The sequence below is a fragment of the Adiantum capillus-veneris genome, chromosome 1, assembly GCF_014529385.1.
Source record: "Adiantum capillus-veneris isolate H3 chromosome 1, ASM1452938v2, whole genome shotgun sequence".
Taxonomy (NCBI): domain Eukaryota; kingdom Viridiplantae; phylum Streptophyta; class Polypodiopsida; order Polypodiales; family Pteridaceae; genus Adiantum; species Adiantum capillus-veneris.
Window position 1 is genome coordinate 10163987 of NC_140931.1, and position 6947 is coordinate 10170933.

A 6947-nucleotide genomic window follows, 5' to 3' on the forward strand; every position below is an offset into this window, starting at 1 on the left:
TTGCATGGCAGCCATCCAATTTTCTATAAGTACATCATATTCTGATTGCATGGCAGCCATCCAATTTTCTGAATTCTGTGCTTCATTAAAAGACAGAGGCTCCTCAACATCATGTAAGCTAGACACAGCCAAAGCAAAACAATCTGATCCATAAGATGCATGGCGAGAGCCTGAATGAGTACGACTAGAATAAGGGAGATCCAATTTACTGTCACGCAAAGTGTGCATCAGCCATTTTGGCATACCCCTAGCCTGCTCATTTTCAGCCCTTTCCTCATCAAGTACATCATGTACATCTGCATCAGTAATAGGCTAATCTATAACATTTTCAGAAACCCCCATAAGCTATACATTTGCCTCATTGGAACTTACATTCGTATTTCCACCACTGAAAAGAGGCAACAAAGTGTCATAAATGTCCTGTGAGCTTACATTACTATCTCTAGTACATGACAGCAAGGGATGAACAGAATCTTCCACAAACACTACATCCCGTGAAAGCAAAATACGTTTTGTTTGCAGATGATATAACCTGTAACCTTTGCTTTCAGCACTATAACCGACAAAAATACATTTGACAGCCTTATCATCCAATTTTCGGCGCTGCAGTTGTGGCACCAAAGCATATGCCAAACAGCCAAAAACACGCATGTGCTCAATAGAAGGCTTTCTATCATGCCATGCTAAATATGGAGTAATAGACTGCAAAGCTTTCGTAGGACACATTTTAAGTACATAAGTGGCACACATGATGGCCTCAAGCCAAAAAGAATGCGGCAAAGCTTGACTTTTGACCATACATCGTGCCATTTCTGTCAGTGACCTGTTTTTCCTCTAAGCAACACCATTTTGCTGAGGTGTATAAGGCACTGTACATTGGTGTTTTATCCCACGACTAGCCAGAAATGCATTAAATTCATGAGACATATACTCCCCCCCTCGATCGGAACGGAGGGTGCCCATAGTACATTTCGAGACATTTTCAGCCATAGCTAGAAATTGTTTGAAGCACATAAAAACTTCGGACTTCGCTTTAAGAGGAAATACCCATGCATGCCTGGAGTAATCATCAATGAAAGTCACGAAGTACAGGTAATTGCCCAAGGACGGAGTTTGCATGGGCCCACAAACATCACTATGCACAAGCTGCAACCTGCATGTGGCCCGAACTGAACCATCCTTTGGAAATTTAGAACATTGCATCTTACCCAAAATACAGCCTTCACAAACATGTTTGACAAGTGCTTCAAGAGGCGGCAAAGAAGCAACCATATCAGATTTCTGCAAACGCAACAAACTAGCAAAATTCAGATGACCAAAACGTGCATGCCAAAGTTTTGCATCTGAAATAGCCCTTGAATCTGCAACAGCATTTGCAAAATTTTTTCCACACTTGTCATACAAAGTGAGCTTATACAGCCCACGGCACAAAAGCCCAGATACAACAATTTCATCACCAAAACTGAGATCATGAACTGTACATCTGTCATCCACAAATTTGACTACAAGTCCAATTCTAGCAAGTGCGGATACAGACAAGAGATTCTTCTTGATCCCAGGTACATAAAGTGCATCAACAAGTATGAAAGAACTGCCATTAGCAGTAGTAAGCACAATCTTTCCAACTCCCTGAACTGGATAAGAGGTGTTGCTAGCACAAGTGACTGAATTCCCATGAGGGACAGACTCGAGAGAGGTAAACAATTCACGATGTGAGGTAATGTACTTTGTAGCACCATTGTCGAAATACCACACATGTGAATCTACAACAACTGACAAGCATGCATCATGGACAGCAAGATTGTAAGTGCACTCTGCTCTAAAAGCCCATTCTGCATCAACATCATCATTACAATCTCCTTTCACAGAAGACTCAACAATGGTTGCATTTGTAGTGGAACCAACATTTGTAGTGGAACCACCCTCTTTCTTCTTAGTCTCTTTGGCCTTCAACTTAGGACACGACTTGATCAAGTAATCATAAGCTTTACAATAATGGCAATGCATCTTCTTTTTGCCCTTATCACCAGTATTTCCAGACGAATTGCTGCCAGCGGAAGCATTTAGAACAGAATTTTTGCCACTCACAGCAGAACCATAAGAAGTGGCTGAATTGTTGTTACCACCCTTTCTTTGAGAAGCAATAAAAGCCTGTTCAATTGCACGCTGCCTAGTCCTGTTTTTTTTGGAAGTGACTCTTGCCAACAACAATGTGCATAATGCATCAAACTTGACAACTTCAGGATTTCCTTGGGTCATAAGTTTCCAAGTACTAGCAAAAGTCTGGTAAGAATCTGGTAAGGCATCAAGAACAGTCTGAAATGACTTCATCTACAGAAATGAGTTGCTCATTGATATCCTTGACACTAGCAAGGAAAGTGTCCATATCATCTTCCTCATGCATAATCTTCGACTCCAGCTCTTTACGTAGCAAAGCAATTTTAGCCTCATTGCGACTTGCATAAAGACCAGCTAGAATATCCCAAGCCTGTTTTGCAGATTTCATTGAACGGATGTGAGGAACAATGGTGCACTTCACAGAACACAATCAATGCATGAGCCTGCGCATCCTTAACATCCCGACAAGCTTGTTCTACCGTAGGCAAAACAAGTCTAACAATAACAATCCTTGCAGCAAGACCTGCAACATCCTCAACATCGCCTACATCCTCAGAACCAAGACGTACATCAATGCCCTACACAATGTTCCAGATGCCCTTTGACACAAGAACATGTTGCATCATATAAGCCCACATAGGGTAATTGTCCCCATCCAACCTGTCCTCAACAGCAAACATCTTGAACACATCTGTGTTGTTGTTGTCAGCCATGGTAAATGCTGCACCTGATGTAAAACTGCCTGAAAATAGGAGAAACGGAGCAGGAACAATACGTGCTATACAGCACAAACCGTCGAAGACTGTAAGGCACCTGTTATGAAGAAAACGGCACTGATAGAAATTTTGCACAAAATGACAAAATAGCCTGTGCAGTAGCCTTTAGTGGAAACGGAGGCCGAAATGAGCCCGAATCGAAAATCTGAGCAGACTGAGTTCGACGGGCTCCCTGAAGTATTTATCGACCTGCAAACACTCGCCAAAGCTCACTGAAAGCGGAGAAAGTGAGCAGGCGTGTACTGGAGCAGATGGAGACTAAGCCCGAGAGGACACAACCTGCTCTGATACCAATTGTTGGAATTAGGGTTGCAGAGAAACGCACACAACTTGGAGAAGACGAGGGAAGCTCAAGGCACACAATAGAGAGTGTGTTACTTAGTGTGCAATGGAAAGATATATAGCCCTAGAGTGATGGGCGTATATACAATGCACGGGGGAAAAAACCTCCTAAAGAGGGAAAAAATGCCATGGCGGTCCTAGTGTGTTCACACACATCACTACCACATGTATATGGTAACAATGTGTGTGAACACACTAGGACCGCCGGGGCATTTTTTTTGTCTTTAGAAGGGTTTTTCCCATGTGCATTGTATATGCATTCATCACTCTATGGCTATCTATCTTTCGATTCCACACTAAATAACACATTGTCTGTTGTGTGCCTTGAGCTTCCTTCATCTTCTCCAAGTTGTGTGTGTTTCTCTGCAACCCTAATTTCAACAATTAGTATCAGACCAAGTCACGTCCTCCCGAGCTTAGTTGCTAGTGTCGCTAGAATACACCTGCTCATTTTCTTAGATTTCAACGAGCTTTGGCGAGCTTCAGTAAGTCGACAAAAATTTGAGTGATCCCGTAGAGCTTGGTTTGCTCAAAATTTCATTTCGGGCTCAATTTAACCTCCGTTTCCACTATAGCCAGGTCTACATAGGCAATTTCGTCATTTTGTGCAGAATCTTTGTCAGTGCCAATTACTGCATAACAGGTCCCATACAGTCCAATGCAGGTTGTGCTATATAGCATTTGCTGGTCTCACTTAGTTTCTCCTCATTTTGGACAATTTTCACATCAGGTGCAAGCATTTTCCATGGCTAACAACAACACAGATGATCTGTCCATTAACCACACAAATATTTACATTTGATTATTATAGTTTGACTATTATACGAGAACGCTAGAGAATCTTTGTCTTTAGGCTTTAGCCATCCTTTACGTAACAAACCACTAAACTAAGAGGCCAGGTCGTTGATAGCAAGTTGTGTACTTGTCGGCTATCAATCATAAGGTGGAGTGAAATTGGATAGCCAGAGTGTTTTTGGGCACTCAACAAAAAGAGAGGCGCACAGGCGACAAAGTAACAGGGGGCTTGGGGTTGTTGGGCTTCCCCGTTTGTCTCACGTAGCTTAAGGGATAGAGCATTCCTATGTACCAGGAAAGGAAACGGCACCGGTTCAAGTCCGGTCGCTTTCCTGGATTGGAAAGGTCTCGGTAGTATCTATTATTTAGTTGAGCACTGCTTTGTTGATCTGAGATTATGCTTAACCCCCGCTCGGCCCCAATCCCGGGACGTAAGATGATTCGCCTTGCCGATGGCCGTTCCGCTTACGGTTATTGGCAAGAGCTGGTAACTAACCAAGAGATCATCAACGACAAAGATTGACCTTTTTTAACCAAAAAACCGAGTTTGATCCTGGCTCAGAATGAACGCTGGCGATATGCTTAACACATGCAAGTTGAACGTTGTTTTCTGTTTATAGAACAATTGAAGACAAAGTGGCAAACGGGTGCATAACGCGTGGGAATCTGCCAAACAGTTTGGGCCGAATCCCAAAGAAACGAAAGCAAAAAAGCAAGCTTCGATAAAGCTAAAAAGCACTATTTGATGAGCCTGCGTAGTATTAGGTAGCTGGTTGGGTAAAGGCTGACCAAGCCGCAGATGCTTAGCTGATCTTTTCGGACGATCAGCCACACTGGGACTGAGACACTGCCCAGACTCCATAGGGAGGCAGCAGTGGGGAATATTGGACAATGGGCGAAAGCCCGATCCAGCAATATCGCGTGAGTGAGTGAAAAACGTCGCGTTAGCGAGGAAGGGCAATGCCGCTTGTAAAGCTCTTTCGTCGAGTGACGATTATGACAAGACTCGAAAAAGAAGCCCCGGCTAATTCCGTGCCAGCAGCCGCGGTAAGACGGGAGGGGCTAGTGTTATTCGGAATGACTGGGCGTAAAGGGCACGTAGGCAGTGAATCAGGTTGAAAGTTAAAGGCGCCAGCTCAACTGGCGGAATGCTTTCAAAACCAATTCACTTGAGTGGGATAGAGGGGAGTGGAATTTCGTGTGGTAGGGATAAAATCCGGAGATATACGAAAGAACGCCAAAGTATCGAAGGCAGCTTTCTGGGTTTCTACTAACGCTAGGGTGCGAAAGCTTGGGGAGCAAACAGGATTAGATACCCTGGTAGTCCACGCCATAAACGATGAGTGTTCGTCCTTGGTCCGCGGATCGGGGGCTCAGCTAACGCATTAAACACTCTGCCTGGGGAGTACGGTCGCAAGACTGAAACTCAAAGGAATTGACGGGGGCTTGCACAAGTGGTGGAGCATGTGGTTTAATTCGATACAACGTGCAAAACCTTACCAGCCCTTGACATATGAACACTTGACGTATGAACACTTGACATATGAACAAGTGTGCTTGTCCTTAACGGGATGAAACGAAAATTCATACAGGTGCTGCATGGCTGTCGTCAGCTCGTGTCGTGAGACGTTTTTGGTTAACTCATATAATGAGCGAAACCCTTGTTTTGTGTTGCTAAGACATGCTGCTCTCAAAGGATCAAGTCATTATTTACTTGTCAGCGGGGCGGTACGGGATTGATGACACTTCCTCTGTGCCGATGTTGCACTCATAGGAGACTGCCTATAGTTCTACTATGGAGGAAGGTGGGGATGACGTCAAGTCCGCATGGCCCTTATGGGCTGGGCTACACACGTGCTACAATGGCAATTACAATAGGAAGCAGGGCCGTAAGGCGGAGCGAATCCATAAAGATTGCCTCAGTTCGGATTGTTCTCTGCAACTCGAGAACATGAAGTTGGAATCGCTAGTAATCGCGGATCAGCATGCCGCGGTGAATACGTACCCGAGCCCCGTACACACCGCCCGTCACACCCTGGGAATTGGTTTCGCCCAAAGCATCGACCAGAGATCACCTATTGCTAAAGTGTTTCATGCCGGCGTTGAGTGTGGCCCATTTTGGTATGGGTGGTCTCCTTGGCGCATATCACGGTTGGGTCAGTGACTGGAGTGAAGTCGTAACATGGTAGTCGTAGGGGAACCTGTGGCTGGAGGGAATCTTAAAGGGAGGCGCTAGCGTCTTTTTATTAACTGTACGTGAGTTGATAAAGTCAATTCGTTCGGGTAAGCTAACTGTGCGAGGGGGAAGTGTGGGGTTGGTAGCGATTAAATAATCAAAGGCTTGTACTAGCTGTATTTGCATTTTCTCTGGCAGGTGCTTTTGTCGTTAGCACTTTTTTGTTTCTTAATCAAGCGTGTTTGTTTTGTCCGGTCATCCTAGTAAAACGCGGAACACCTGATCCCATTCCGACCTCGATATGTGAAAAGCGTTTTCCGCTATATGTACTGAGAATTGTCGGGCGACATAGTTGACAGCCCGGACCCACTAAAGATGCGAAGAGGAGAAGAGAAAGGACCGCCATAACGGATAGCAAAAGCTAGGCAATTCTTCGAATTAACTGCAATAATTCGACCACCAAAGCGATGATGTGGCTGCAGTCATTCTAAACAATTGCTAGCGACGGATGCTGCAGTCATCTGACCTTTCCTTGCTATCCGAGTGGATCCTTCCACTGGGCGGGGACTGGACCAATGTGATCTCGCCTTGATGTTGGCGGTCCGGCTTATGGAGAAGAGACCAAGGCCTTCTTTGACCAAGAGTCACACCTTTATGAAAATATTGCATCGGCACTTGTACCCTAACGTTGACCTTAAATTAGAGATGAGAAAAATGTATAGTCCAATCTCAATCGAGAG

General features: G+C 44.6%; 1 pseudogene; it reads left to right on the top strand.

The window, feature by feature from the left end:
* Positions 1–4571: 4571 nt before the first annotated feature.
* Positions 4572–6249, top strand: LOC147464299 (18S ribosomal RNA; annotated as a pseudogene).
* Positions 6250–6947: the final 698 nt, after the last annotated feature.